This window comes from Cryptomeria japonica, chromosome 3 (assembly GCF_030272615.1).
Source record: "Cryptomeria japonica chromosome 3, Sugi_1.0, whole genome shotgun sequence".
Classification (NCBI taxonomy): domain Eukaryota; kingdom Viridiplantae; phylum Streptophyta; class Pinopsida; order Cupressales; family Cupressaceae; genus Cryptomeria; species Cryptomeria japonica.
In genome coordinates, this window is record NC_081407.1 from 633,227,383 (window position 1) to 633,237,630 (window position 10,248).

Below are 10,248 nucleotides of genomic sequence, written 5' to 3' on the forward strand. Positions count from 1 at the left end.
TTAGTTTAGATCTCAAATGTTTTGCCTTATTTATTATTCTTTCTTTCTCTCTTTCCAATTTGAGTAGTTCTTCCTCAAAATTTCTTATCTTCTCCTCAAAAACTGATAGTGTATCAGGTGAGTTGACAAAGCTGTCTGCAAGTTTATTTATCTCATCATGTACCTTGCTCATTTTCTTGTCAATATCTACAGTCAAAAATTTTGTTTTACAGGTATCTTTATACAGATTTTTGTTTTCTTTCAACAAATTACATAGTTCCGGTAGAAGTGTGTCAAAATCTCTATTACACTTCTTTATTTCCTCATCAAAGAATTTATGTTTTTCAATTTCTACCTTATCCTTTACTGAATCTTCCTTTCTTTTCTCAATGTTTTCTGAGATATATTTACACAGTGTATCCAATTGTCCTAAGGAATCTTTGTTATCTATATTACAGTTGGGAGCAATTACCTTCAAAATTGGTATGGAATCATCAATTGCTTTGTAAGCTTGTGAGCTGCAGTCAGTTATTTTCTTGATAGAATCTAATAGCATCTCAGTCACATTGTTGATTTATATCTTGATGATGATCCAACAATCTGAGTACCGGTGGAAGTAACCAAGCTTGTATTGACCTCTGGTAGGTTTGTTTGTGTCTGCACTTCTTTAAGCACTGGTTTTCCTACTTCACTAGTTGTCGGTGGCACTGTTTCCTTATGTACCTGTTTCTGTTGTTGTTGTTCTGGAGCCTTTAGCTCTGTTTGTTTCATAGTATTTTGCATTGCCTTAGTCTGTGTCTCAGTCTCTACCTTTTGCTCTTTATCTTCTACCAGTTTATCTGTTTCCCCTACTACCGGAGGATCACTAGCCATATCTGACTTAACAGTTGTATCTTTGTCTACTACTATGTTGATCTTCTAAGTATCAACAGTCACAGTATATAGGACTTCAGGATTAGGATTATTATCCTCTATATCCATACTCTCAGCTGTTGGTTGATCTTCAATAGTTGTTGATTTTACCGGTGGAGTATTTAAAGAAGGTGGGGGTAAGTTGTCTCTAACCTTGATACTTGGAGGTCCACCAACTTTACCTTTCCCCTTGTCTCTATCTTTCTGATATACCTTTATAGGTTTAGGGTTCCTGTACTCTTCTTGTTTTTCTTTCTCAACCAGGAATATATCCCATCCATCTTTTGTTTCCTCTGTCACTTCATTAACTCTTCTTGCCATTAGTGAAATATGTCGGTGTGCAGTAGAGAATACTGACCGGTTGGCCTTTGCAATCAGATCATCAATTTCTTGTGGAGGGTTTACCAGATATACAGCAAGTAACTTCTCAATTTTTATTTTCTTATCCAATTCTATCACCGCCTATCTTCTTGCCTCTAGTCTTTTGAATAATTCATCAAGAATTTCATTGACTACTTCCATCAAAAATTTCTTGTACATATCCATGTGCAATATAACACTGTTTTCAACTTGTTCTTTTTCACCAGCTATTAGAGTGTCATATATTTTCTCTATGTTCTTCAGTTTACCTTCCTCTGTGATTTCATTCAATAGTATATCAAGAGGAGCCAAGTCTTTGTTTGTCCTTTTCTTCTTCTTGGGTGTCGGTTTCTTCTTTGGTGTGGCCTTTCTAACCGGAGATCTCACTGCTTGTTGCTTTTGCCTTGTCCTCCTAGGTGAAGGTGTGGTTGTCGATGAGGGATCTCTTTTTCTCACAACTCTTTTAAAAGTTGCATGTATGTCACTTCCTAAAGAAGTACCTACCGGTGATAGGTGCGTTTCAAGCTGTGGAGCTGCTAACTCATCCTCTGTTATGCCGGTTTTCTTCAATACATCTTCCTTGATGGCTTTTGCTTGTCTGGACCCTTTCCTTACAGCTGCCCCAACCTTTTTCACCCTTTTCTTTGATTGAATTTGGCTTTCTATGGTTTTAGCACTACCAAATACTTCTTCTTTTGGTTCTCTGGGGGCTTCCAGAAGTGCTTTGGCATATGTTTCAACTATGTGATCATCTATTTCATAGCCCATCTTGGTTACCCAAACTGTCCTTGGGATGACTGCTTCCATCTAGATTTCATCTTTCTTGATGACAAAGCATATATCATCTTTGTATTTGTCTACAATCTTCTGTGATAACCTTACTCTTTTCTTCATTTTAGCTTTTAATGCTTGAAAGAAGTCATTAATATTGTTTTCCTTGTTCTCACCCATGTTATTGAATAGTTCAGTCAATTGTTTGCCTACCGGTATGTCATATCCAAGTTCTTTGTAACCTATATCGGGAACCTATTTTGTTATGTGTAGCATTAGGCATACCAACAAATTTCCAAATCTGAAAGTTCCTTTCTTGTCCTTCTTGATCTTTCCAAGATTGTCAATTAATTCATCCTTTAACCATTCACATATGTCAATTTTTGCATTATCCGTTACCATATCATAAGCACTCTTAATGCATAAGCTTGAAACTGAATTTAGTCTATTAGCATGAGTTGCTTTATACCCTAATATCATACTGATGAATCTCACATTGATATCTTTTACATCATTAACCCTTAGAGACCTCTTGTCAAATGTTGCACCAGTTAGGTCTATAACTAGGTCATTGGAAACCTTCTTGGTTTTATCTAGTCTTTTACCGGTGGTCGGTAACCTTGTGACAGCTTTCACAGCTTCCTTGGTGATCTTATGGATTGCATCTAACCAGAAAAATTCTCCATGTACCCTGCTTAAAACTATCCTAATCACATCCTTTGGAAATTCAGGAATGCTAAGGATCTCTATAAATCCTAGGGTCTCAATGATTTTGTGTTCATCTTTAACATTGTCGGTATTATCACATATCACGTTTTTATACATGGTTTTAATTTCCTCATTTCCTAACTCTTCAATGTTGCAGTGGATGTACATTCTGGGGTCTTCAACATATACAACTCCCTTAGGAATTTGAGAAAAAGCACCTAAGGTATCATCCTTCTTTGCTATCTCGGGAACTAGCTGAAATACGGGCCTAGGTCTTTTTATTACCTCAACAACAGTAGGGTTTTCTATGTATTCAATTGCAGAGGTGAATGCCATGATTAAATACCTTTTACTACCTTGGATGGATGATTTGCTTGGAGTGTGCTTGCTTCTTGCTCGAAATGCCTTAGCTCGGAGTCTTCGCACTCTTCAAAAATTTGAAATCTCAATGAAATGAAATGGAGCCAAAACCTTAACTTTATAATGTCTCTTCACCATCTACCACATTAATTGCATGCCGGTTGAGTATTCTCTTAACATTGTTTGTCGGTAATAAGTAATTTTTCAACTTCTTATCTTAACCGAAGGAATAATAGCACATGTGTCATTAGATTGCTAAACCCTCAAGGAAATTTTCTTCAATTAGATGAAGAACTTCCTGCCGGTGGAGTACTGCTCTGTCCTTCCGGTGAAGCATCACTCTACCCTGGCAGTGAAGCATTGGTTGCTTCTACCGGTGGAGGAGTATTCCCAATATTTAGATCAGCTTTCCTAATCCATTGTTTTGAGAATTCTTGCTTAACCTCTTCAACTTTTTCTTTACCTTTCAAGCTAGAACTTTTGTTGTCTACCGGTGTTCCTTTACTTCTACGGAATTTAGCAATATGCCCAATCGTGTTACATGCATAACAAGTTACATTATTCTTCTGAATAGCTTTCCCATAACCTATGCCGGTTTGTGTTTTGCATTGATTAGATAAATGTCCAAATCTTCCACAAACATAACATCTCACATTCATTCTGCAGTTTTCAGAGTTGTGACCAACTTTGTTGCATTTAGAACATTGACCGGTGGGTGTGTTGATATTCTGATAATTTCTAGATCTACATTCATTTGCTCTATGACCATACTTATTACAATTAAAGCATTTTCCATTGAATTTATAAGCATTAGGTTGTCTTACCGGTTTGCTATGATCCTGAGTATTTGCAGTACCAGAGCTTTCACCAACTTCAAAGACAATTCCAGAAGTGTCACCTTTAGGTTTTTGATTCTTTAGCAAGGTGCCAAGTTCCTCTGAGCTTTTCTTGAATTTTTCTTTGTGTTGATTTGCAATTTCCAGTTCTCTTTCCAAGATTTCTTTTTGTCTCATCAATTCATTTGAGTCATTCTGAGTATGCATCAGATCTGTCTTCAACATGTCATTTTCATAGCTAAGTCTTGTATTCTCATTTGCTGCATCACTTAGTCTTCTGGTCAATTCTTCTTCATTCTTCTTATCCTCAATCTCTTTGCAAAATCTCATAGTCATATCATGCATTTCATTTTTTGTTGTCATGATCTCTTGTTTCAACTTGCTTATCATATCATTAAGTGATTCATTTTCATCATTCTCATTTTGCAATTTTTCACAAAGTTCTCTTCTCTTATTTCTTGCAATAGTAAAATTTTCTTGAAGTGCCTGAATGATATCCTAAGCTGCCCTTAAATCATCTTCTAGTTTGATATTTTTCAATTTCTCTGCATCATAGTTTGTAAGACCTCCTTCAAGTTGCTTCATCAGATTTTCCATCTTTACCGGTGTCAAGATCTTCCTCAAGTTGTTAGGCTTCTAAAAATAGAGGACCAGGCTCTGATACCAATTGTTAGGGGTCCCACAGATACTGAGAGGGGGGGTGAATCAGTATCTGACCGGTGATTAGAATTTCTTAACTTAAAACATGCAGAACATAATATAACAGTGTATCGTTATGCAAGAAATAACGCAATAAATAGAATCAAGTACATCCACATGAAAAGTACACCATAACACAAGATGTTAACGAGAAAACCCGTTGTGGGAAAAACCTTGATGGGATTTGTGACCCACAATATTCACTCACTGGCCAATAAGAGAATATTACTTACAATAGGGGCCTGCACATGTAGGAAGGCCAACTGCCTAGAGCTCACTACTCAATGGGAAGTCTCACTGACTTACAATAAGGATTATACAAATCCAATGTCTTGTACTGCTTTACAATAGCATCTTCAATGCCTGATTTAGTATCGATTCCTGCTTTGTTCTTTACATATACCCTTTGACCTATATTTCGCACATTAGGTCTGCCTAATATTTTCCTTAATGCTTCTACTTCACTTTCTTCTACCTACAAAATGTCTACAATGATCTCTTTTATATATAAGAGTCATTTTACAATTTGCCAAGTTGGCTTACAATTAAAAAAAAAATATTATATAACAAAAAATCCTGTCGGCCTCTATGCCGGTATACTTCCTTTCTTCTGTGCCAGTGCCGATGTCCTGAGTGCCGGTGTAGAGTGTGATCTACTGATGCCGGTATAATGTCTTTACCGGTGCCATAGGATTGCAAGGTTGTCATCAATGACAAAACCTTCAATCACATATAATGTCTCATTGGAGTGTACATATGCCAACAGTGGTATCTTAAGGGGTCATATAAAACCATATGACTCCTTAGAACACCATATGACCCCTTAGAACACAAGAAGACCCATAACGACACGATATGGTGTCATGAGACACCGTATGACCCCTTATGACACAATATGACCCCTAACGATATCTAAGGGATCACATGGTGTCCTGAGAGGTTATATGATGTCCTAGGAATCTTTAGGACACAATATGACTCCTTAGCACACCATACAATCCCAAACGACACCATATGGTGTCCTAAGGGGTCGTAGGACACTATATGACCTGTTAGGACACAATATGACCCCTAACAATATCTAAGGGGTCATATTGTGTCCTAAGGGGTCATACGTCACAAAATGATGCCTAACATCACAAAATGATGCCTAACAATACCTAAGGGGTCATATGGTGTTCTAAAGGGTCATAGGACACCATATGACCCCTTACACACCATACGACCCTTTATGACACCATACGGTGTCCTAAGGGGTCATATGGTGTCCTAAGGGCTTATAGAACACCATATGACCCCTTAGGAAACCATACGATGCATAATGAAACCATATGGTGTCCTAAGGGGTCATAGGACACCATATGACCCCTTAGGAGACCATACGACCCATAACAACATAAAAAATGGTCTCCTAAGGGGTAGCAGAACACCATATGACCCCTTAGAACACCATACGACCCATAACGACACCATGTGGTGTCCTAAGGGCTCATAAGACACAATATGACCCCTTAGGACATAATATGACCCCTAACGATGTCATATAGTGTCCTAAGGGGTCATAGGACACCATATGACCCCTTAGGACACAATATGACCCCTTAGGACATAAAATAAACCCTAATGACACCTAAGGGGTCATAGGATACCATACGATACATAACAACACCATACGACCCATAGCACCATATAGTCTCCCAAGCATATGGTGTCCTAAGGGGTCATATGACACCATATGACCCATTAGGACACAATAAGACCCTTGATGACACCTAATGGGTCATATAGTGTCCTAAGGGTTCATAGGACACCATATGACCCCTTAGGACACCATACGACTCCTTGCAACACCATATGGTGTTCCAAGGGGTCGTATGGTATCCTAAGGGGTCATATAATGTCCAAAGTGGTCATATGGTGTCCTAAGGGGTTATAGAACACCATATGACCCCTTAGGACACTATAAGACCCATAACGACAACATATGATGTCCTAAGGGGTCATATGGTGCCCTAAAGAGTCATGGGACACCATATGACATCTTAGGATATAGTATTAGCCCTAACAAAACCTAATGGATCATATGGTGTCTAAGGGATCATACGATGTCTTGTGACCCCTTAGGACACAATATGACCCCTTAGCAAACCATACAACCCCCAACAACACCATATGGTGTCTGAAGGGGTCATAGGACACCATATGACCCGTTTGGACACAATATGTGTAATATCCTAGTTAGTTTATTTTTAATTTTTAAGGCCAACAATAAACATCAACAAGAAATTAACCCTTCAAGGTTAGAAATCATAAACTGAAACATACTGGGAAAGTAACCCTTCCACTTTTTGATCACCAAGTGCCCAATGTGGGAAGATGAGAGCATATGGTGTTGAGGGGATCATTAGCTTAAGAAACTGAAATACAATGCAATGCTTGGGCAGCAAGCCAACCCCTTCCGCTTATCCAGCGGGAAAACAAGGAAACTTGGCGGTGAACCAGCCAAGTAAGCTACACAAAATAAGAATCACTCAACTGCAATATTTAAGCAGGAGGACTGCAATTACATAACAACCTCAACTCGACCACTTATGCAATGAGAGGACCATTACACATAACTATCACTCGACCACTTATGCAGTGGGAGGACTAAAATTACAAATTTGTTTGATAGTAGGCGGCAAGCCAACCTCTTCCACTTTTTCAGTGGGATGAGAATTACAAAGCAGAACTAGTTAGTAGTACTAATACTTAACCTTACAAAAATAGAGATAAGAGAAGGAGAGTAATGCAGATTATCACAATAAGAACATGAATTTCTGCTAAAACCAATCTGCAGGCTGGAATTACAAATCAACAGCCTATGAAAATGCTAAAAAGCTCATAACTCCCTCAATATACATCTAAATCACTTCAAACCAGTCCCAAACCCACAATATATCAAGTGCAACAACAACTAACCAAAACCATGTTACCAAAAAACCCTCATTAATTTGGCACACATCCCAATGCAAACAGAAAACCACGCTAAGCCTGGGAATTTTGATTTAGCTTAGAAAATTCAAAACTCAAACAAACATGCTATAAAATTACAAAGTATATCGCTAATGCTGGGAAGGAAGAAAGAGATGATACCCATAACCGTTAGTCGCTTCAGCAGAGAGGTATGATCAAAAAGGTACTTCAGCCACAGGCAAACCAGCAAGTCTCCAAAATCACTTCAACACCAAAAATGTCTAAGGCAAGCTCTGAGAATGTAGAAGAATACAACACGCAGCTAGGTACTATGTTTCAAGTACGAAACCGGGAAGCACTAGGGAGATGCACTCTGAAGCCTCAAGTTTTGTCGCCAAACTGGCAGCATAACATTACAAATTTTCAAGATGCCTAAAATGGGAGCCCAAGGCTCTTATTTATAACTTCTCACCATCAAAATTCAAATGCGAATTCCTCCAAACTCCACTTCCTTCATTTGCATTTCATTTCACCTTCATGTGGACCCAAGTGTAGCGCCATTTTCAAGAGTCAAACTTCACGCCAAAGTTATGGACCCACGTTAACCACTTTGGAAAATATTAGAGATGCAATATAAAAATAACACTCCTCTAAATAATTTCAACATCCCTTAATACACATGAATTTTGCCAAACTTAGGAGATAATAGACATTAATCCCAAATTCCATAAATCAGTAGCAATTAATCAGATTAATTAAATATTAAACCTTAGTAAGGAAATAATATTTAATTGCGTCACATATGACTCTCGTACTGATTACTGTCAAAACCAGGATGAAACTGAGCCAGGAAGACCACTGAAGTGTTTTAGGATCAGGACCCTGTCCACTGCCAGAAATAGAATTATGCCATACTGCAACTTACTAAAAATAGTAAGTCAAGAACTAATGCTCTGAAAATCATGATCTTTGTGCCTAGTGAAAGAGCATGGAGAGCTCAGTAGGACAGTGTCACCAAAATAGCCATTCCATGACTTACTAAAAATAGTAAGTCCTCGCTTCATCAATGTTGGACCCTCATTCTTCCTTCCACCTAGCCTACGCATCTCAAGAATAGGCTAATGGACCCCTGGAAGGTCATAAATGAGAAGGGGACATTACAATATGACCCCTAACAATACCTAAGAGGTCATATGGTGTCCTAAGGGGTCATAGGATACCATATGACCCCTTAACACACCATATGACCCCTAACAACACCATATGGTGTCCTAAAGGCTCAAAGAACACCATATGACCCCTTAGGACACCATAAGACTTATAACAACATCATATGGTGTCCTAAAGGCTCATGAGACACCATATGACCCTTTAGGACACCATCTAGTGTCCTAAGGGGTCATATGGTGTCCTAAGGGGTCATAGGACACCATATGACCCCTTAGGAGACCATACAACCCATAACAATATAATATGGTATCTTAAGGGGTCATAGAACACCATATGACCCCTTAGAACACCACATGACCCATAACGACACCATGTGGTGTCCTAAGGGGTCATAAGACACAATATGACCCCTTAGGACATAATATGACCTCTAACGACATCATATAGTGTTCTAAGGGGTCATAGGACACCATATAACCCCATAGGACACAATACGACCCCTTAGGACATAAAATAAACCCCAATGACACCTAAGGAGTCATAGGACACCATATGACTCTTTAGCACAACATACGACCCCTAACGACACCATAGGGTGTCCTAAGGGGTCATATGGTATCCTAAGGGGTCATAGAACACCATATGACCCCTTAGGACACCATACAACACATAACAACACCAAACAGTGTCTTAAGGGGTCATAGGACACCATATGACCCCTTAGGACAACATACGACCCATAGCACCATATAGTGTCGCAAGGGGTCATATGGTGTCCTAAGGGGTCATAGGACACCATATGACCCATTAGAACATAATACAAGCCCTGACGACACCTAAGGGGTCATATAGTATCCTAAGGGGTCATAGGATACCATATGACCCCTTAGGACACCATACAACCCCTTACAACACCATATGGCGTCCTAAGGGGTCATATGGTATCCTAAGGGGTCATATAACACTATATGACCCCTTAGAACACAAGAAAACCCATAACGACATGATATGGTGTCCTAAGTGGTCACATGGTGTCACAAGCCACCATATGACCCCTTAGGACACAATATGGCCCCTAACGATACCTAAGGGGTCATATGGTGTCTAAAGGGGTTATATGACGTTATATGAAGGGGTCGTATGGTGTCCTAAGGGGTCATAAGGTGTCTTATGACCCCTTAGGACACCATACAACCCCTTAGGACACTATAAAATCCATGATGACACCATATGGTGTCCTAAGGGGTCATATGACACCATACATGACCCCTTAGGACACAATATGACCCCCAACGACACCTTAGGGGTCATATGGTGTCCTTAGTGCTCATATGATATCTTATGACCCCTTAGCACACCATACAAACTGTAACGACACCATATGGTGTCCTAAGGGGTCATAGGATACCATATGACCCCTTAGGACACCATACGACCCATAACAACACCATATAGTGTTTTAAGGAGTCATATGGTGTCCTAAGAGGTCATAGGACAC